This window comes from Nomascus leucogenys, chromosome 9, assembly GCF_006542625.1.
Source record: "Nomascus leucogenys isolate Asia chromosome 9, Asia_NLE_v1, whole genome shotgun sequence".
Classification (NCBI taxonomy): Eukaryota; Metazoa; Chordata; class Mammalia; order Primates; family Hylobatidae; genus Nomascus; species Nomascus leucogenys.
The window spans coordinates 45,555,322-45,578,646 of NC_044389.1; the positions used below are offsets into that span (position 1 = coordinate 45,555,322).

General features: G+C 41.9%; 1 long non-coding RNA gene across 1 annotated transcript in view; it reads right to left on the reverse strand.

The window, feature by feature from the left end:
* The window catches only part of LOC105738227, a 41,136-nt gene extending 19,780 nt beyond the window's left edge, over nt 1–21,356 (reverse strand). The window contains exons 1-4 of the long non-coding RNA XR_001113986.2: nt 21,210–21,356; nt 20,011–20,141; nt 19,693–19,815; nt 12,313–12,455 (exon numbers count right to left, since the gene is read on the reverse strand). This is a non-coding gene — a long non-coding RNA (uncharacterized LOC105738227). The remainder of the gene's footprint in view (nt 1–12,312; nt 12,456–19,692; nt 19,816–20,010; nt 20,142–21,209) is intronic.
* Between the last annotated feature and the right edge of the window lie 1,969 nt (nt 21,357–23,325).

Sequence of the window (23,325 nt, forward strand, 5' to 3'; positions counted from 1 at the left end):
TAGGCATTAAGGGGAAGAAGACAAACACTTATTTAGTGTCATTTCTCCCCTTTTGATGTCATTTTGTGTCATTTTATTTACTGCCTCTAGGGAATCAATTAAAACAGTGCTAATTTATGGGTCTTAATGAACAAGGTATTATGCAAACTGTAAGCATGGCAGGCTTCTTGAATTGGAGAACACTCAAAAGCACAATCACCTGATGTGACAGTCTCCCTTCCAGATTCCAAAACAGCATAGGAATAAACATGATGAATACAACTGTGTGTGTGTGTGTGTGTGTGCGCGCACGCACGTGCAGGATGCATGCCGCATGTATAATAGTCTACACTTCTTCTCACACCTACTTCTCTCCTCTCTAAGAACCCAGGCAGAATGTTTACTAAAAAAATACAAAGTTCATCTTCATAATACACCGTGGTGTTTTGCTTTACATGTCACTTCTTGGACTAACAGAGAAATGTATCCCTTAATTGTCCACTAATGTAATTGGTACTTTCGAATCCCTACAATTAGACAGACACCATCTCAGGCTCCAGAAATGTTAAGGTGAATAAAGTACAGTGTGCTACTTTGGAATCACAGGCAATTGGAGGAAGAAGACATCTAAATGACTGCAGCACCTTATTATACCACAGAGGAAAGATACTCTGGGGAGTAGGGAATGCAGTAAAAGTCGGGACAAGCTTCACTGAATCACTTAGAAAGAAAATGTCCCCTCCCCCTCCTGTGTTGATTAGCCTGTGGTTTCCCTAGAGCCCCCTCCCTCTTCAGTCCAGCACTGTGTAACTCTGGACTGAAGTCCATTTCCTGCCTGGACAGACAGCCCTGGCAGGATTTGTGCATGAGGACTTTCTGTCAGTGGACCCCTCTGTCCTGAAAAGGGGGAGTTATCCTCAACTGACATGCTTGTGGCCAGTGGACCTGGTCACAGCCAAGTCCCATTCACCAGGATCCAAGCCTCCTGCCTGCCACCCAAACAGTTGGCCATCTGTGGCACTCAGTTGAATTTGAAACTGAACCTTCCAAGAGCAGGCTAAATCATAGCCACTGCCCAGATAGAAAAACGAAGCCAGCCCTACTGAGCATAACCATTTCATGGTTTCAGTTGACTTTCAGCCAAGCATCCTCATATTTACCTGTGCTTGTCTCACTGCTGTCACTGTCATACTATGCAGCTTGTAAAGCTCATCTTTACTTGCAGAGGCAGTGCTGGGTGGTTATAAGCCCAGGATCTGAAAACCGACTGCCAGGTTCGAATCCTAGTTCCACCACTTGCTTATTATGTTCCCTAAGAAAAGTCATCCACTCTGTGCTTCACTTTGCTCATCTATGAAGTGGGCATAATAATAGTTCATTCCTAATAGGCTTCAGTGTAAACGGTAGAACAATATGCATTTAGGCAGCAGCAAGGGTGGATGTGGCACCCCGGAGTGTTTCCCGTCACAGTCCCAGCCAGCCCTGCCTGCTCTGCTCCTCTTTTCTGGCATTTTAGTTCTCACGGCTTCTGCTTCTCTTCCACCATCATCACTTTCACCTCCATGTTCACATCCAATGATGTCATCTTCTTTCTTCTCTTCTTTCTTGGTGGCGTGTGTGAGCTATGATGGGAAAACAAGAGGCACGTTCCTCGAAATGTCAGGATTCCAAACCAAGGGACAGATCTATGTATTTACAAGGTTAACCTGATGAAACTTGAGCATAACGGTCTTGTTCCCTAGAGATGTTTGCTGGTGGTATTGATAAATAAGCAGTGGAAAATGCTTTTGAAATTAAAGCTTCATCCAGCCAGTTCATATATGGGTCACAACTTCCTCTCCTTGCTGTTGGAAGTTTATAATGAGGTATAGTTTAGTACATCTCAGGCCAGCTTCCTTGGCGTAGATGGCAATTTCTCCAGTCCAGAACTTACCGTTCTATTTACTAAGATTCTGGGTCACATCCAACTTGCGAGAACTTTGCAGCCATCTCCTTGAACCCAGCCTTGGGGTGCAAAGAGACAAACTCCTGGTCACCTTACTCCTTACTTATCTGTCTCCTGCTCCAAACCATGTGGTGCCAGATGGCAAAACCATGTCTTATGAATATCCATATCCCCAGAACCAAGCCTAGTGCTGGCATGTAGTAGACATACCATCAGTATTTGTTTAATAAATTGATTTAAAGATAAGGCCCTTGTTCTTGGAAGCATTTCAGCAGTTCCCACAGGCAGATGAGGATGGGCAGTTTTGTTTTTGATGAGGAACCAATAGTACAATGTGCATGATGACCGATGGCACACAAGTCAATGGCACACAGCCAGCAAATCAGGGCGGTCCTCCTGGAAGGGGAGGCTAATAACGCCAATGGTTACTGCCATCTGTTGCATTTAATTCATTTTCCCTCTCAAGACAGAACATCTTGGAGAAACCAATGCAGCACAACATTCTTATACTTTCTTAAGGTAAACTTTCCTCTCTGCTTATAGAAAGGGAGCTCACTGCTGACTATGGGGATAACAGAATATGGTGCTTAGAGACAGGGAGGAGAGCCAGACTTCCTGGGTTCCAAGCTCAGCCCAGCTCTGCCAATCACTAGTTACATGACCTGGAGCAAACTGTTTAACCTCTCTGTGTCTCAGTTTCTTGATCTTAAAAAACAAGGCTTATAATATTACCTCTCTCAAAGGAGTGTTGAGAGGTGAGAATTGAATAAGGTAACATGAGTACAGCATGTAGGGCATGCTTGGCTTGGGATGTGCTGTGTCAGTGTTTATTTAGTAACAGTATTATCCAAGTGTGATGTTGGACAGAAGTCCTGTAGGATGAGAATAAGGGGAAATGCCAAGAGGGAAAACCAGCTAATGAAGAATGTCCCTGGATTTCTGGCCACCGTGGGCCAGGCCTGGCTGGGAGCAGTAATTATTGTAATTAAAAGCAAGTTTCAGTGTCTCAGAGACCCAAGTAGGATGGAGCCACTTGTCATAGGTTTTGCCTTGTGAGAAGGCAATGCTGTAATAGGCCATAAAATTGCTCTAACCTTCCGTTCCTAAGTTGTCACATGCCGCCGGATCGATGCCTCCCTGGCACCTGCTATTGCTAGCAATTTCGGCGCTCTTTCAGCAGTACCTCTCTGCTGCTGCACCCATGCCAAGAACAGCTCAAGGGGCTGATAAAGAGACCTAAGTGCTAGGGCCACACAACCCAGGATGACAAGAGGGCAGGGGGAAGAGAGGCTGGGGGCAGGGGGGAAAGGGAAGTGAGAGAGATGGAAGCAAGGAAGCCAGTGGCTGCGGGAGTGCCCAATCTTGTTTTAATATCCTTCTGACCCCAGAAAGAGAAATGACAGTGGAAAGCTTGTTAATAGCAACAGGACGCAGAGCCAATCCTTTCTTTTCTCTACTTTCCAGGAGACCCAGGTGACACAATCGCCTGATTTGTGTTCTCTGTGCTCCCTGGTATTTGGCCTACAAGTCTCTGCATTTTCTCTCCAACCTTTTAAAGCATAATAACTGACCGTGCCTTTCCAAAGCATGTGTTGGAGACAAAGAACACAGGAATATGTCATTTTCTATAAAGGCCAGAAAGGGTGTTGTGACCAGGGAAGTGCTAAAATGACATTTGCACTTAGGTGACAAACAAGCCCATTCCATTCCAGGTAAAGACCAGAGCTTTTTCCAGCGACAGTAAAACACAAGAAAGTAAAGGCTGCCCTCGTCAGGGTGCTCCGGGGATGACAACTGCTGCTTGGGAAGGCAGCAAGTTGCACTCTGGAGACAGACCTTGGATGAAAGATCAGGAATGAGAAGCCACATCTGCTTTCAGGTGGACGCTGCCTAAGGTCTTGTCCTTGAGCAATATTCTCCCAGGCACCAGTACATTAGGAAAGAAGCAACAAACCAGGAGAAAGTCTTGTTTAAGCTGCCTCCTCACATAAGCAAAGCCTTTGAAATACGACTTTAAATAAACTGAACTTGAGAAACAAGATTTCTAACACTACAAGAATCTGTGAATAGGTGCATTAGACTGATACAAACTGTTAGCTGAATCCAATGCGTTTTCCGATGAGGGAGACAAGCAGCCATTCTCCACCCAGCTAAAGACGAAAAAATATGAAAGTGGCAGTTGAGAGGCATAGGAACACTCCTGGCTCCATCACAAGATCTGCTGCCTGAAATTGGGCAAGGTACTTGCCCGCTGTTGGACTCAGTTTCTTCATCCGTAAAATGAGGTGCCTGGCTGAAGGACGCCTGAGATTCCTTCCAGCCAAGACATGTTACGATCCATGACGTTCATTTTGTACTCTCAGCCAGCAGTATAAGTGCTCCAAAAGAAATAAATGGAGCAAAGAAAAGAATAAAATCAAATAAGAACGTCACGCCAGCCCATCCGTTTTCTACAACCTGTGGGCTCACCCCAGTTGAGGGTCCTTGGAGTTAGGGCAAAAGGGTCTACAGTCCCGCCTCACACTTGTCATTGCTGGTATGATTCTTCTTTAATTCGACATACTGAAGTCATGGAATCTTTTTGCATTTTCTTACTTAACAGATAACAGAAAGGTGATTGTTAGCAGAAGACAAGTTTTTATTTTTTAAGAAAGATCCTCTACTAAAAGGGTTTAAAATCTTATAGTTCAAGGCTTAATCACAAAATTCCCTAGAAATAAAGCTCTCAGATGAAAGCTTTGTACACACACACAGACACACACACCGACTCCATCTGAAATTCAGTACTAAAAGCAATCAGCAATTAAACATAGAACAAAGAGCTCCTACAATGAGCTGCAGTCAGTGACAAGCCAGCTGAATCTTTGGAACATTTCTAATTGGTGAGGAGGAAAATCCATAAGTGCAATAAGCCACCATCGGTGGATAAGCTCATGAGCTACTGAAGGCTGATTTAGGAGTTGTCCTTTGGAAGTCTGTTTCCTTACCTGGGCCCCACACAACGCCCTCCTCTCCCTCACGCACATCTCTAACGTGTGTGAAATACATATTTTTAAAAAGCCAAGTTTTCTTATTTTAATCTGCCAGCCCATAATATGGTTCAGTCAACCCTAAGGCTCTTTTCTTGGCTTTTGCTCTGAGGAGTTGCCAGGAAGGAGAATCACAGCTCCAGGCTACTTCTGCTTTACAAAAAAAAATTGAGGCAGTGGCTGGGCACAGTGGCTTATGCCTGTAATCCCAGCACTTTGGGAGCCAAAGCAGGTTGATCACCTGAGGTCAGGAGTTAGAGACCAGCCTGGCCAAAATGGCAAAACCCTGTCTCTATTAAAATTACAAATTTTAGCCAGGTGTGGTGGCGGGCTCCTGTAATCCCAGCTACTCAGAAGGCTGAGGCAGGAGAATTGCTTGAACCTGGGAGGCAGAGGTTGTAGTGGGACGAGATCGCCCATTGCACTCCAGCCTGGGCAACAAGAGCAAAACCCCATCTCAAAAAAAAAAAAAAAAAAAAAAATTGAGGCAGCAACCTGGATTCTGGGCAAATACCTGGTTAAGTGATTTTTATGAGTCAGATCTGCCAGCTGTGTAAAACCAACATTCTCCTGCCTTAGAAAGGTGGATGGCAGCAGGAACTGTTCAACAGCAACTTGCCCCTGGGGCCCAGCTCAGCCTCAGACCTCTCTTGCTTCCCTGCACCAGCCGGCTGCAGGAGGACCACAGGAACGGTCCCACCCAGCTCTGGAGGCATGTTCACCAAGACAGAGCACACTGTGAACCACAAGCTGGGCATTGTGCCACTCAGAGTGGCAGCGTGCAGCCCCTCACAGGTCTTTGCCAGTTCTTCTCTTTACTCTTCTCTTGGAGACACGACAGAAAAATAAAGCCTGAAAGTATAGTAATGGGAAACATTGAGTGTTAGAGTTTAAGGGAGCACTTTAGAAGAGTTTTACTCTCTTACAGAGTACATGACATTCAACACCCTCCAAACTGAAGCTAGACCTCACGTTCCCCTGGCTGTACTAAAAATTTCACAGTATAAAAAAGATTTTCTTATGTAGTACGACAAAGCTGTTAGAGCTGAAACTGATGCTCTTTCTGTTAGGAAAAAATAAAAAAAAAGGTAGAAGGAGGAAGGAGAGAGAAAGAGGGTGGTTTGTGTGAAGATGAGGTGTTACGTGGTCCAGGAAAGTTGGTGTTTGAAGGCACAGAGGTGCTTTGCTGGGAACATGCAGGAGGGGAGGCCAGCACGCAGAGGTGGACAGCGACAATGCACAGGGTCTGCAAGAGCAGAGGGTGGGGCAGAATGAACACATCCAGCTCAAGATCATCAGCACCAATGCTCAGGAAGCCTGAAAAAAAGGCACACATTCAACCTCAAAAGCTAGTTGGTGAAGGGTCTGTTCAAATCTATTGGCCATTTTTTACTGGGTTGTCTTTTTCCTTTTTTTTTTTTTTTTTTTTTTAGATGGAATCTCGCTCTGTCCCCAGGCTGGAGTGAAGTGGTGCAATCTCAGCTCACCGCAACCTCCGCCTCCTGGGTTCAAGTAATTCTCCTGCCTCAGCCTCCCGAGTAGTTGGGACTACAGGCGCCCGCCGCCACTCTGGCTAATTTTTTGTATTTTTAGTAGAGACAGGGTTTCACCATGTTGGCCGGGTTCGTCTCGATCTCTTGACCTCATGATCCACCAGCTTCAGCCTCCCAAAGTGCTGAGATTACAGGCGTGAGCCACTGTGCCCAGCTTCTTATTGACTTTTGACAGTGCTTTATGTATTCTACATGTAAGTCCTAGTAAGATATGTATTTCACAAATATATTTTCCCAGCCTGTGGTTTGTCTTTTCATTTTCTTAATGGTGTCTTTCAAAGGTCAGAGTTCCTAAGTCTGTGGAAGTCTAATTCACCAATCTTTCTTGTTTATGGTCCGTGCTGTTTATGTCCTATCTATGAATGCTTTGTTTAACCCACCATTACAAACATGTTCTCTTGGGTTTTCTTCTCCAATTTGTAGTTTTAGGTTTTACCTTTTGGTCTATAAAATATTTGGGGTTAATTTTTTGTATATGGTGTTAGGTATAAGTGGGTTCATTCTTTTATACCAATGTCCGATGCTCTCCATGACACTTGTTGAGAAAACTATCCTTTCTTTATTGAATTACTATGGTACTTTGTAGGAAATCGATTGCCCATATATGAGTAGACTGTTTCTGAACTCTCTTCTGTTCCATTAATCTATATGCCTATTTTTTCACCAATGCCACAGATGCCTCAACCACAGAAAAAAAATGTGAATGGCAAATAAGCACATGAAAATATGTCCAACATTTGACCCAGCCATCCCATTACTGGGTATATACCCAAAGGACTATAAATCATGCTGCTATAAAGATACATGCACATGTATGTTTATTGCGGCACTATTCACAATAGCAAAGAGTTGGAACCAACCCAAATGTCCAACAACGATAGACTGGATTAAGAAAATGTGGCACATATACACCATGGAATACTATGCAGCCATAAAAAATGATGAGTTCGTGTCCTTTGTAGGGACATGGATGAAACTGGATAACATCATTCTCAGTAAACTACGGCAAGGACAAAAAACCAAACACCGCATGTTCTCACTCATAGGTGGGAATTGAACAATGAGAACTCATGGACACAGGAAGGGGAACATCACACTCCGGGGACTGTTGTGGGGTGGCGGGAGGGGGGAGGGACAGCATTAGGAGATATACCTAATGCTAAATGACGAGTTAATGGGTGCAGGAAATCAACATGGCACATGGATACATATGTAACAAACCTGCACATTGTGCACACGTACCCTAAAACCTAAAGTATAATAAAATTAAAAAAAAAAAAAGAAAATATGTCCAACATCATTTCTCATTAGGGAAATGCAAATTAAATCCACAATGAGATGCCACTACACACCTGTTAGCATGGATAACATAAAAAATGTTGGGGCAAGGCACAGTGGCCCACACCTATAATCCCAGCACTTTGGGAGGCGGAGGCGGGTGGATCACGAGGTCAGGAGATTGAGATCGTCTGGCTAATGCAGTGAAACCCCCTCTTTACTAAAAATACAAAAAATTAGCCAGGCATGGTGGCGGGCGCCTGTAGTCCCAGCTACTCGGGAGGCTGAGGCAGGAGAATGGCGTCAACCCAGTAGACGGAGTTTGCAGTGAGCTGAGATGGAGCCACAGCACTCCAGCTTGGGCGACGGAGCAAGACTCTGTCTCAAAAAAAAAAAAAAGAGTTGAAAATATACAGCGATGGAGAAAATGAAGAACAAGTGGAACTCTTATACATTGCTAGTACAAGTGCAAAATGGTGCAGCCTCTTTCAAAAAGAATTGGAAAGTTCTTGTTAAATTAAGCATACCCTTTTCCGTATGACCGACTTCTAGGTCATCAAGAGAATTTGACACATATGTACACATGAAAGCCTGTAGGTGAATTTTTAGAGCAACTTTAATCCCAATCACCAGATACTGGAAACAGCCCAAATGTTTATCAAATGGTAAGTGAATAAACAAATTCAATCACATTATGTTGTACAATGGGAAACTACTTAGCAATAAAAAGAAACAAAACGATCCATTCCACAACATGATGAATCCAAAAAGCAGATTATGCCTAGTGGAAGAAACCACAATCAAAAGGCTACATATGGCATGCTTTCATTCATATGACATTAAGGAAAAGGCAAAACTATGCTGACAGGAATCAGTTGCTTCCGGGAGCTGACGGGAGTGGAGAGGATTGACTGTAAAAGAACACGAGGGGCTTTTTGGATAATGGAAATAGTCTCTGTCCTTACTGTGGTGATCACACAACTCTATATTTGTCAACATTCTTGGAACTATACTCCTAAACAAGGGAATTTTATTAGATGTAAATTATACCTCAATAACTCTGGCTTTAAAAAAACTGCTAGCTGGCAGACACTCACAAGATCAGCAATTTGGTGGTGTGAAGGAAGGGAGAGCTCTCCAGCCTCAGGTGCCAGCCACTGAATTAATGTTGTTTTATGTTAATTAAATTTATTAATATAACTCTGCGATAAGAATACCTGTCTTCTAGTTCCAATATTCCCAAAAGTGATGGGAGCAGGGGAGATGTGCCAACCTGGCAATATTCTGTGAAACTAATTACCTCAGGAATTTGTGTAAGAATGAACCAACACAGGTGCTACACTCAAATAACAAATTAAATACACCCGTCCTCTGAGAGATTTTGCAATGTACCCGCAAGAGTTTGTTGCTTTGTGTGAACCTCATACATAAAACAGGGTTTATGGTTATTTTGAGGTTTTGCCACCTCTATTCTCTATCCAATATGGGCATTGGAGGGCTTGTTGTTGACCGCATGTCTTTTTACTGAGTCTTCCTCTGTTTCCTTTGATCCTCCAGCCAATGGCTGCTGTCCACGGTCCCTGAATGGCAATTCACATGCATCTCCCGGGCAAATTTGATAACGCATAGGAGATCCAGTCAGTCCAGGCAGTGGAGCCCATCAAAACAGTCACACAAGCAACACAAACCTGGGGCTACTTGTTCTACACTGCAGGCCCCAGAACAAGAATCACAGGCTCTGAATCTTTACATTTGGCCCCACTCACAGAGACACCAGCATCTCCCAAGTCTAGGCAGTGTCAGATGAAGTGGGTTGTGCTGGCCTTCTTTCTAAATCCCCCCAGACAAAGAGTTTTTTGTTTTGTTTTATTTCGTTTTGTTTTCTGAGATGGAGTCTTGCTCTGTCACCCAGGCTGGAGTGCAACGGCACGATCTCAGCTCACTGCAACCTCTGCCTCCTGGGTTCAAGTGATTCTCTTGCCTCAGCCTCCTGAATAGCTGGGATTACAGGTACATGCCATCACATCCGGCTAATTTTTGTATTTTTAGTAGAGACGAGGTTTCATCATGTTGGTCAGCCTGGTCTCAAACCCCTAACCTCCTGATCCACCCTCCTCAGCCTCCCAAAGTGCTGGTATTATAGGCGTGAGACACCATGCCCGGCCAAACTGTTGTTTTTAAATCACAAGCCATTTGAGTCCCTCTATTCCTCAGCCCCAGTCATTCTTTCTAACATTATTTCCTGGCCACGCCTCCCCTACCCCACCTTATACCCATCCTACACTCCAGGTACATCAGACTGTTGGGCTGACTATAAGCCCAGTGGGCACTGATTCATTTATATTCCTTTGTCCATATTTCTTCAGCTCAAATGCCCTTCCTGTGAAAAATCTCCCCTCTGTAAATCATAGTCTTTCTTCAAGGCCCAGCTCAAAGGTCTCCTACTCTGTGAAGCCCTCCTGACTTCCTCAATCAGAATTATTCCCGATGACTTCTGTTTCCTCAGGGTGCTCCCCTCCACCCCTCATGCCCTCTGGATCTCAGTGCCTATCAAGTGCCCACACTTAATGGGGCACTGTCAACATTTGTCAAATTAGACTGTACTTATCTCTATCACAAGACATCCCTTGCTTAAACACTCCCTTGAATATTTCCAAATAAAAGAATATCTTGTATCTGGCTCTTTATTGGATTATGTATTGTTTCTGTGTGAAAATTTTCACTCTTATATTGAGGCTATGAACATAGACTCCAAAATAAAAAGCAAAGGAAATTCAATCAATCCAAATATTAAGTCTTATTGAGCAATAGAATAATTGCCTTGCTGAATTCAACTGCTTTTTTAAGAAGGCTATATTCAGTCATGTTGATCTGGGTGTAGAAATAGACTAATGTTCCCATTAGGTATTCCAAGGCATGTTTTTTCATCTTTAATCCATCACATCAATTTTGAGATTATTTCTTACAAAGTATTTCTATGTCTCCTGGAAAACCAACAGGATATGAAAATGTTAAGAGATTTTTTTTATCAGAGAAAATGTAGTGCCTTTATTTTGTCTATAATCTTGTCTTTCTCTGAACTTCCACCTGCTGGTTAGAGAAAAATAAATTAACTAAATGTCTAACCTGGTTTAAATTTAGCTTGATCCAATAATTTAAACAGCCACTTTAGGGAGTACCCAGTCTCTCCTGAATAAAATTGCTCTTTCGAACAGCCTTCCTCTTACCCTGCTTCTCTCACGATGATGGCAGTGAGTGTGGGGGTGCGTGGAGGGGGAAGGGGGCTTAGGTGTCCCGCAGCTGCCACATCAGACCTGTTGGTTTTGACTAGGCATCCCCATTAAGAGGAAACCAGAGACCCTCAGTGTGCCAACTAGATTCTCTTCTCCAACCAACTGCTCTCCCTTCTTAACTATGTGGGCCTATCCCATGATGGTTAGTGTTGGCCCCTCCCAGAATCTCAAAACAAAAACCCATTATCCTCACTGTACATCTTATATGTCTTCCTACTCCCTACCCTTAGGCAAAAAAAACAGAAAAGGAAAAATACACGCTGACCACCTCACTTCTTTCTCTCTTCTGTCCCACCTCTTCTCACTCTTTTTTTGGAACAGAAAGCTCAACTAAAGTGCTAAACCAGCCCCCATCTTTAGCCCCCTCCCCAGCCGACTGTGCCTTTACTAAATGATTCTTTATCCTATCAATATATAAGCCATGTTGTGATCCCATGAAAATTATCTGATGAAAAATATTATTCTTTCAATTCTCTAATTAAAAGCAGCTCTTCCTTTTAAATAAAACTATGCCTGCCTTGTTTTATTTGCCATTGGTTCAGGCTGATGGTAGGCAAACACCTCTGTCATGTCTCCTGAATATGAATGCATCATGCCACAATGGAATTGCAATGCCTAGTGACAAGCTGTCAGTTTTCCTAAGAGAAGAATCAGAGTTATATGGACGCTTTGTCAAAAGGCATTTAGTCAAATGCACATCTGACCTTTCCTCTTCCGTCTATCACAAATTCAACCATAACCATTCCCAGTCTGAGGTTTCCCACATCGCCTGGCTTCACCTGAGCTCAATTCTTCTCTGCCTTCACCTTTACCCTCGGCACTATAGTACTTGTAAAACTAGATTTTTAAAAAAAAAATCCTCTACTAAAATTCTTTTTTCCCCAAAAAAAGGAAATTTGCTTACATGACTTTGAGACCCTCTTCAACATCAATGCAGTTTCCAAACTCATAAGCTCATCTCATCCTTCCCCTCTTTATTCCTCTGTGTCACATCTCAGATCAGCCAGGAAGACCTTCTTCAGGAACATCCGCTCTCCTGGAACCTGGGAGGCCCATTTAGACACAATTTTGCAACTCCTTGTGACATTAAATTTTGCAACTCAGAAAGGGGACTCTCACCTGGCCTCAACTGTCTTAGGTCTCAGTATCAGAACCTCTGTCTACTGCAGTCTCTATTCAAATGCAATTCTTGAAAGGAATTCACCCTTTTTCCTTTCAACTTTTAAAATTTTTACCTGGCTTGTTCATCTCTGACACATGCACAGGGACTGCTCTTTGGACTAAAAGTCAAGAAATCTGGAAACTTCTGACTCCAACACAAATGAGCCACGTGACCTTGAATGTGTCATCTCACCCTTCTGAACCTCAGAAGACTCATCTATAAATTAAGAAGGTTTGAAGTAAGTGATGGCAGAACTCATTTCTACTCTAATACCATTTGTTTCAATAAATTTCTATCCTTTTTAAACACGACTCTTTGTATTCAATTGAGGCAAACAATAATGAGAACTTTCCTTTCGTCTTTGTACACCTGCTGTACCATCGAATTAGGATGAATTAAAAGCAAAGTTTCTAACAATGTAGCTTTCTTTCTTTCCTTTCCAAATTTTAATTGACTCTTTAACAGGTGTGCTTTAACCTGCTCTCCACTCTAACATTTTAAGAATAATATTTTTCATCACATTAGCCAGAGCGTGCCAGCATTATTAAAAATAAAGCAATCAAATTTAACAGAGATAAATGAGCACAAGAAGCTATTTTTGTCCAGAGTGCTCAATTATATTAGGGCAGTGTGTACATCTATATATCAGCCAAGAACACACATTTTTTCTTAAATCTTTCTTTTACTTCCCACACCTATCTCCCAATTTTGACACTGGCCATTCTAGCTCTCAGAATGTGCTTCAAAATTCCTAATTTGCTCATTCATTGCATTGTTTTCTGAAACCTCTTGCAGTCTTTGCAGGGGTTTTGTTTTATTTTTGTCTCATTATTGTTGCTGGTTTTCCTTTGTCTCTATAATATGCCTACTCTGTGGTCACTTTATTTGGGTTTATTTCAGAGCCTTGTCTCTGAAGATTTTGAAATCAAATGAGAAAAGATCCTTTGCATTACTTGTCACTATTTTAAAAGGACTATGTCCCTCTGAATAAAATTAAATATTTTATACAAGATAGCCAAAGTATGGAATAATTCTAATTTTCTTACACAGGTGCTGTATATATATGTTGATTCCTTGCCTATGTGTATCTTCAGGGATGGGAGAAAGGTTAGTATAAAAATGTTTTGCTGCATTCACAGAAGGTCTGCACTCTGATTGGATCAAACAATTGGTTAATTCGACAAAGTTGCCAAAAAATAGCAATCAATTCAGTGAAAAGAAAATCAATCACAGAGGTAGTTTGGTTGCTTTGTAGACAAAACAGTCAGTGGAGTGATTGAATTTTTCACTTTTCAATGAGTTGTTTTGGCCTTGTGTGGATGCAGCCATTAACTCATTAATCACCTAGAACTCCTCAGTGGCTGAGAGGGAAATCATTACTTTCCAAGTATAGATCGCACATTAACAATATGCAAAAGGCCTGCCAGGGTGAATGTGCTCAATGACCCCATTTGAGAAAAATGAGTTTCACAAATATTTTACAGCATATGGAGGTAAACTGTACCTGATTTATCATTTCACTTTCCAATTGTGAAACTCTATGTCTGCTAGTATAAGTTTGCAGAGAATTTAATGCACATGAAATATATTCACTTAATCCTTAAATTAGAGTGAATTTTAATTCGTAGAGTGCTAAAAAATAATTCTTGCAACATATTGGGCAACCCCACATTGATCTTATGCAATAGCAAAATGGAGGAGTTTTGCACACATCACAATCAGCTCCCACCCGTGCATTATACATATATGCCATTCTGATAAATACGTATATTTTCCCATATGGTGTTGAATGTCAGCATCTAATTTACCTCTTAATTTTTAATTAATTTTAAATTACATTCTAAATGAAGCCGACAGGAGTCTAATTTGCATGCTTATTTGCATATCTGTAAACACACTGTTTGCATTGTTTATCTAGTCCCTGTCCCCATGACATACAGTGGTTTCTCTCACCCCATGTGGCGAATTGAGACCGCCAAAGCATCAAGGTGCCCTCTAAGACTTGCAGACACTATTCTAATCTAGAACAGATGATGCTGGCTCTCTTTTCTCCACAATGGCCACAGAGGATTCTGAAAGGCCAAGGTCAATGATAGCAGTTAAGCCTTCTGCTTTCTCAGAGGAACAGCAGTATCTGTGATTCATCTTTAGAAAATAAAACTATATACTTTTTGCACACTGTGGATTTTTTTTTAAATGTACAGTGCCCTAAATCACTGAAATAATAACACCAGATCAGAAAAACAAAGTCACGTTATATTATCTTCTGGATTGACAGGTTCCTAACCCAGTCAGAAGAAGGCAGCACAGAGCAAAGGCATTTTCCTCTGCGACAAGCAATGGATTATTTTCCTTGTCTGAATAGGCAGTCCTCTGGCAGCACTAATGGCGGCTGTGGCCTGTTGGTACCTTGCCTTTTGATGACAACACACCATACATGCAACCTCAGTCAATCAATATACAAGCCACCTCAAAGACCCTTTCGAGGCTGACAAGCAGTTCAGCATTCAAGGAGATTTGCTGTCTTTCTGTACACGAACTACACCAGCAGACAGGACTACAGAGGCACTTTTTCTCCCTAAAAGTACTGTGATTCCCCTCTTTGTTCATAGCTTCAATAAGCAAAGATCTTGTAGCAAGTGATTTTGTTTTGCTATTAGGCAAGTACTATACTGCATGTTAACAGGAGCTTGCTGATCCCGTTTGAGGCCATACCTATCCAATTTCTAATCCCAACTTTTCTGTGACCTTGGGCACCTTCCTTAATCTCACCAAAGCTTTACTATCTCTATATTATTGACTAAAATATTAGAAATGATTATCTTTTAAGGTTGTAATAAAGACTAAGCAAGACGGAAATCTCCTGGAACATTTTCCTGTATTTTTCTTTCCTCTCCAGTGGAAATAGATACCAAGTCCCAAGCCTGGCAGATGTTAAATGTGGTGTCTCACGGCACGTAAAGAGAACAGAGTAGACCTGGGGGAATTGTGTGCTGTTGTCTTGATCTTTACTCCAATAGTACCACCTGCTTTCTTGTTGTAAAAACTTCCATGGCTGCCCTATCAAAAGTAGACTTTCCCTTTCAGCTCTTTGTTTTCAAAATCAAGCCAGCCCTCAGTGGACCAAAAGTAATATTAAATGTGTCAAAATGATGGTCTTTACAGCTGGATTGTCATCATGCAATCAATCAATCAACCACAAGAACAATAACACTTCCCCTACAAAGAGCAGAAAAAATATTCTTCCTTCCAAAATAGCCAGGAAACATTTACATCAAACATTGACTGGTGCACAGTTTGTTGTACCTGGTCATTCCGTACTGTGAATGGGAACTACACACAAAAGCCTACCTGATACCTGTTCGGAGGGGATGTAACTCCAAACTCACTCACTCCACTCCACTTTCAAGGATTTGAATCAACCAGCAAGAATGAATGCAGTTATAGATAAAAATGTAAATAGATCAAAGAAATCACAGCAAAGATAAAAGAAAGGTATGTGAGACCAAATGGAAAATCAGTTCACTGAAACATATGCCAAGAGATTGCACACAGTTATAAAAATAGGAATCTTAATGTGGTTCTGAGTTTCTATGAATCCAAAAAAGTATTATTTAATGTATTATAGGAGACACATTCTCTGTAAAATAAAATAATACCTGTTTCCCGAGAAAGCAATGCTTCCAGGCACTAAACTCTTAGGGACATGTCTCCTGCTGACACCCGTAAAGAGAAATCTGTGAGTTTGAAACATTTACCTACAAACTTATCCCGTAACTCTGTGCTTTTTAAGTAGATAAAAGACTCAAAATTAATCTTTCAGTCCTCTCTGCTCCTACATTTTTTGCTCTCCATAATGGCAGCTTTACAGACTGACTGATTTCAGGCAAAGGATCACATCTTGGTGTGCTCTAGGGTTGCTGTGCACTGCATTTAACTAGACTATGGTGAGTGGTGCCCCCTGGGGCTTAGCAAGGCAGCTTGCAGCATGCCACATAGTGTCTTCCTGGTAGAAAGCATTCAGTCAATATTTGCTTTATTACCTAAACATACCCATGCAGCAAACACAGGGGTTATGCATGCGTGTTCCTGCCTGGATATGAATTCTAGCTCTGCCACTAGCCAACTGTGTGACCTTGGAAAAGTTATGTAACCTTTTGGCACCTGTATTCCTCATCTGTAAAACCAAGATAGTAAAGGTGCACACCTAATAGGATTAAGTACTTTATGTATGTAAAGAATTCAGAACAGTCCCTGGTACAAATATTCTGCAATAGTATTATCCTGGTTTATTCCAGTGTAGAAAATATCCAGGTGGATTTCTATTTTGATGTTCTTAATGGACTATTCAAATAATTATGCTCTTCCTTAAAAGTACCTTTTAGATAGGAATGCTGCAATGGTACAATGCATTAAGGAAGTCTACAATTCCATGAGAATACAATAAGGAAGGGGAAGGAGGTTAACCCTTTTGATCACCTACCATATACCAGGCACTGAGCAAACACTTCATACATGCGGTCTTATTCAGTCCTCACGACTATCTGATAAGGTAGAAGTATTATTTGTGCCCTAAAACAAGCTTAAGCAGCCTGTGAGTGCAAATTGTGTCACATCCTCAGTAATCATCCCACCATTCATCAGTTAATACAGAACCCAGCCCTGACAAAATCTCTCCATCTTTACCTCCAGGTCGCCAAGGCTATCTCCATGCCTCTTGGAGGGGATGTAACTCCAAACTCACTCACTCCACTCCACTTCCAAGGATTTGAATCAACCAGCAAGAATGAATGCAGTTACATATAAAAATGTAAATAAATCAAAGACATCACAGCAAAGATAAAAGAAAGGTATGTGAGACCAAATGGAAAATCAGCTCACTGAAACATATGCCAAAAGATTGCACATCCACAAAGCCCGTTGGTCGGATGCCTTTTGCATCTGCCAGATACCACTGTCCCTTCTGCTAGGCATGGATCCTGAAGAGAAAGCTGCCAGGCCTGCTGACAGCTTCTGTATCTGCCCAGTACTGCCATCTTTGCTGGGCACTAGACTTTCATTGTGTGCTGCCACATAGGCTGGGCATCATCACTGTCGGTAGTCTCCCTTGCCTTTCCTCCTGGCTTCTAGTTGCTCTTCAACTAGTGTGCTGCTCCCCCTGCATTTTTGCATTATTAAAGTACTAGTAGAGATTGTAGGAGGAAAGTCACTCTCTCCACTTGGGGCAATTGTACCTTTTCAACAGGTCATCAAAACAGGAATGCTTGTGCCTTGGTGTCTCTCATTTCTTAAGAAAACATCAGGCCAGGCGTGGTGGCTCACTCCTGTGATCCCAGCACTTTGGGAGGCTAAGGAGGGCGAATCATGAGGTCAGGAGTTTGAAACCAGCCTGGCCAACATGGTGAAACCCTGTCTCTACTAAAAAAATACAAAAATTAGCCAGGCGTGGTGGTATGCGCCTGTAGTTCCAGCTACTCGGGAGGCTGAGGCAAGAGAATAGCTTGAACCCAGGCGGCGGAGGTTGCAGTGAGCCAAGGTCATGCCACTGCACTCCAGTCTGGGCAACAGAGGGAGGCTCTGTCAAAAAAAAAAAAAAAAAAGAAAGAGATAGAAGGAAAGAAAGAAGGAAGGATGGAAGGAAGGAAGGAAGGAAGGAAGGAAGGAAGGAAGGAAGGAAAAAGAAAGAAAGAAGAAAGAAAGAAAGAAAGAAAGAAAGAAAGAAAGAAAGAAAGAAAGAAAGAAAGAAAGAAAGATCAATTTGGCCAAGTGTGGTGGCTCAAGCCTGTAATCCCAGCACTTTGGGAGGCCAAGGCAGGTGGATCACCTGAAGTCAGGAGTTCGAGACCAGCCTGGCCAACATGGTGAAACCGTGTCTCTACTAAAAAATACCAAAAAAAAAGTCAGACCAGCATGGTGGTGGGCGCCTGTAATCCCAGCTACTCAGGAGGCTGAGGCAGGAGAATCGCTTGAACCCGGGAGGCAGAGGTTGCAGTGAACCAAGCTTGTGCCATTGCACTCCAGCCTGGGCAATAAGAGCAAAACTCAGTCTCAAAAAAATAAACAAACAAACAAATAAACAAATAAATAAATAAATAAATTTTGATTTGTTTTACGTTCAGTCTTCTCTATTTCCAGAACGCAGATGAAATGAGGGTGACATCAGGGATCTATCTGAAGCTTTAGACTGCATGAAACTTCCTTCTGGACCCTAGGGGCTTGCCCCTAGACCAGCCTACAAGCTATTGTACAGTTTGAAAGATTTTTTGAGAGCAACATAGTAGCTTTATTAATTTTTTAAAAAGAGCTTTTTTTCTGATATGTCTGTGTCTAGAGTCAGGATAGAAATTATGCAGATATATTCTACATTTATCTAATGTCACTATATTCCATGTTATAAACATTAATAACATCTTCAGAGTCAGGGGAAAAGGTAAGGAGAGTGTGATAAAGACAGAGCCTAGAATGATAGAAAAAGTATCAACTCAGAGACCAAAGAGATGTGGGTTTTATCCCAGCTCCACGTACCTTCTGATCAATTACTTCACCTTAAGTTCCTTATTTATAAAACTGAAATGATAATAGCACACTTGGAAATCCAAGAAATAGAGTTATTGTGCATGAAATGCCTGGTGTATAGTATGTGCCCAGTAAATGATCATTGTTCTTTGTTTTTCATTATCATCACTTTGTAATTTTCTTTGGATATGGACTTTGGGGGTTCTACGTCAAGAAAAGTGGCAGGCAGCTGAAAGAACAGTGTGGTTCCATAATTATTTATTGTCTCCTATATTTAACTTTCCATTAGCTCAAAGGGACACTTCGGAGAACAAGAGCAACAAAGTTCCCACTCTTAGAGCCTACACTCTAGGCGAGAAGATATAAAATAAATAAGCAAGTAGTAGTATTACAAACGCCATTAGTACTCTGAAATGAGTGTACAAAAGATGTTAGGAATAAAGAATGTGCAATCTATGAAGAGTTTTAGGGAGAAGAGCGAAATGACATAATTCATATTTCTAACAGATCACAGTGACAATTTGTGGAAAATGGAAGGTTGCAAGTGTGAAAGTGAGCAAGTGAAAGTCATTCTCTGCTGCAGGACAGCGACATAAGCTGGCCTTGCTTGACTTCAAAATAGTTTTCAGTGTGATCAATTCACCATTTCCGTGTGGAGGAGGTCTGTTGTTCAGACTCTTTGGGGACTAAAAAAGGTTCTTTATGATGAGAGCTGGTAAGTCAGTGAAACAGCTCCCAGCTCCAGGTTGGATCATGGGGTAATGCAGCAGAAGACTCCAAAAGTCACAGATGAAATAAGGTTGTGCCAAATTTAGAATAAAGAGATTTAGAAGGCTGCTGGTCAGCTTGAGGCACAGATTTCAGATGGCACAGGAGGAGACAGCAAGCAGTATTGGACAGGTCTTCACGTAAAGAAGGAGCCAGGACCTGCTCTTACCAGAAAGCTGAGCTCTGCCATTTGAGTTCTGTTAGTGCCGTGTAAGTCTCTCCATCCCCGAGGCAATGTGATACAGTCTGGGAAGGCTGCTGCTGTCTAGGAGCTGGGCTTTTGCAAGAGATGCTGCAGAGAGAAAGACTATGTTAGTCCTGTGCACATGTTTATATCTGTGTGTGTATATACATACATACGTACATATGACCATTTTAATTTATTTAATTTATGAATCATTTTTCTATAATACAAATTTCTTGCAAAAAATAATGTTATAGCCTACGAGTTCCTACAAAATCACAAACAAGAACTAGCGACATATACTTGACATAACGTGAAGTCTTGTGCTCTGTGCTCTCTGCAGGGAGAGATGAGGTGATTCTTCAGAAGCTGATCAAAATTCCCTGCCTCCCTCAGCATAGCTGAGCCTCCCAACAGCGGGAGCACTGCGCCATCTGGTGGGCAGATGCACTGCCTCAACGTTCATTAGCAGAGGCTTTTACACACACACACACACACACACACACACACACACACACACACACACACAAATGCTTTTCGAGAACAAATCCCGAAGCTGAGTGCGAACTACAAAATACCATCAATTAAAGATATTCTCTGGTAAGTTTCACAACAGATTAATTTATAAATGAACAGGATTGAAATGTGGTACCACTGTAGATCTTTAATTTTTCAGTCGTATATATAATATCCGATAGTTAATGGGTGTGTACCCTGTGCCAGGTAGGTGCTAGTCTATGTACTTTACATGCATTAACATATGTCATCCTCACAACAATCCTATAAGATGGGCACTATTTCCATCCCGTTTTACAGGTGAGGAAACTGAAACAGAGCGACTTGCCCAAAGTTACACAAGTTGGTACGTGGCAAAGCAAGAATTTAACAGTGTCCTTGAGCTCTTAGGCACTAGGCTAGGCTGCTTCTCTGATATACACAATGTAGCACCGTGAGATTGGGTGTCATTAAGCAAGAGGTCAGAAAACAGGATTTTTTTTTTTTTTTTTTTTTTTTTGAGACGGAGTCTCGCTCTTTCGCCCAGGCTGGACTGCAGGGGCGCTATCTCGAGGCGGGTGGATCACGAGAAAACAGGATTTCGAAAAGCATGTTCCGAAAGCGTAAGATTCCGTTTTCAAATTGCTTCCCCAAGCAAAAGAATGCAAAACTCTGAGCTTCCTATAAGGCAGAACCTTTACAAAAAGCAAGTTTTTGAAAACTGCTTTACAAAAAAAGCACCCTTTTTAGAATCACCGAATTTGGAACTAAAGGGCAAGATCCCTTGATGTGATGATCATAATTGTGGTAGTTAATTTTATGTGTTGACTTACTGGGTCACAAAATTCTCAGATACTTGGCCAAACGTTATTCTAAATGTGTCTATAAGGGTGTTTCTCAATGAAATTAATATTTGAATTGAGAGACTCAGTGAAGCAGATTGCATTCCTAAATGTGGCAGGCCTCATCCAGTAGGTCAAAAGACTGAGTAGAACACAACGACTCACCCTTCCTTGAGTGAGAACAAGAGGGAACTCCCTCTGCCTGACTGCTTTGAGATGGGACATCAGTCTTTTCCTGCCTTCAGACTCAAACTGAAATATTGGCTCTTCTTGGGTCTCCAGCTTGCCAACTGCATATCTTAGGATATTCTATTGGCTCTGTTTCTCTAGAAAACGCTTACTAATGTGATGGCTCATTATGTCATCGTCACATTGTCATCATCATTGTGGTCACCCTCAACATCACCATCATCATCTTCTCTACCACACACTGAGTGTCCTCCCTTTCAGGCACAGTGTTCAGTGCTCTGAGACTGTGTGAGTAAAAGTGCTTATTTTACAGATGAGTAAACCGAGGCTCAGTGAACTTGGAACATGTACCCAACACCTCACCAACAGTCAATGGTACAGGTGAGACCGTGGTTATGAACAGCCCAGTGCATTTTTCTCTATGCCAAGTGGCATCTCCCACTAGACGGAACAGTCATCAACAACTAACATTTAGAAGGATGATGGCATGTTTTTCATCTTCAGATATCTTATTAACTCTAATTTTCTCGAAAAGTGCTTTCTCATTCCTTTGAAAGCCATTATCTTCCTTTTTTTCCAGGGTGACATGTTGTCATTTTCGCTTGGTTACTTTTGAGGCAGTTTAATCTGATTTTGCTAGGAACCAGTTATTCTTCTTACATCTGTTTGACCATTCAGCAACTAACAGGCATTTTCCACAACTGCAGATACAAAAGAGACAAGAAAAAGTACAGCTCACCTTAAATACCCTGATTCATCTGAGCTGGGCATGATTCAGCTACTCAAGATACTGAATTTGGGAAATATGTGTGTCTTCAGACTTTTTCCTCTCTCTGTATGGGAGAGGGCTGGCAAGTCAGGCACCAGAGGGATCAACTCATACACAAGGCTGCGGCAGCCTGCATAAAAGTGTGCAAGTAGACCTGGTTGCAAAGGACAAGAGGGGGTGGGGCATCAGCCCAGCACATGCTCCCATGACAACTTCCAAAGGAAAAATAGACTATAATTATCAGAAACCCAATTGCCCTATTAAAATACATGAAATAACTACATAAATTGTGAAATTGAAGTCATGTGGGTTTTGTAATAAAAGTAAAAAACATTTGTATCCAGAAAGAAAATTTAAACCTAGCAAGATATATCTAAGTAAACTGTGCCCTTCCCACCCCTAAGCCCCAACATGTTAATCAGACGTGCAGTCCCAGAGGCAGGACCTCTTGGCCCGTGGTGAGTTCACCTTGGACAGACTCCTTTGAAGAGATAAGCTATCTAGGATAAGAAGAGAACTTTCTGGAAATAGCCAGATAAATAACAGTAGATTGTAGCCTATCTGCCAGGAAGCACACTTTTTCCCCAGCCATTTGCAGGAAGAGAAGTAGGTTGCTATGCCATTACAAGTCATTTTCTCTCCCAAGTTATGCCAGCCCATGCTCCTTTTTCATTCCAATTGCTGCATTTCTAGAGGATCATACTGCCATTTTGCTCTTCTCTGTCTAACACCAATCACACTTCTGGGCTGTTGCCCCCACTGCTGATGGTGTTAATCTCCATGGGAACCAATGTGACTCACAGGGTCAACGTGTGCTTGGCAAGTCCTGTTACGATCATTGCCAGCGTGTTACCAGCAATGGCAGCATAATCCTCAGTGATCACATTTTTGTTTTGTGAATTTTGCCGGTGAGTCATGCAGCTTAAAGGCAACAGCCTCAAAGGAAATCTTAGCTTAGCACTTTGGAGTAAATCCTATCACAGCCACCTTCTATGCAAGCTGCATTCCAGCATCCCCCTTTTCACAAGTAATGGAGTCCACTATTTGCTCAGAAATTACGTTTTCTTGGACTTTTTCTGTATCTATTATCCTGGTTTGGGATCATGCATTCTGTCTATAGACAATAGGAACTATTTAATGGGAATAGCAATGCCCATGGAAATAATGACTCTCCTTTTCAGTAAGATATTCTCATTTTTCTATTGTTGTTGTGATGGTAGTGGTGGTGGTTTTCATTATAACATGAAATCTACCCTGTGGCCTCTTATAGGATGAATCCAATGAAAGGAAGCTTTTGGTCAACAAAAAGTTGTCTTACAAAGT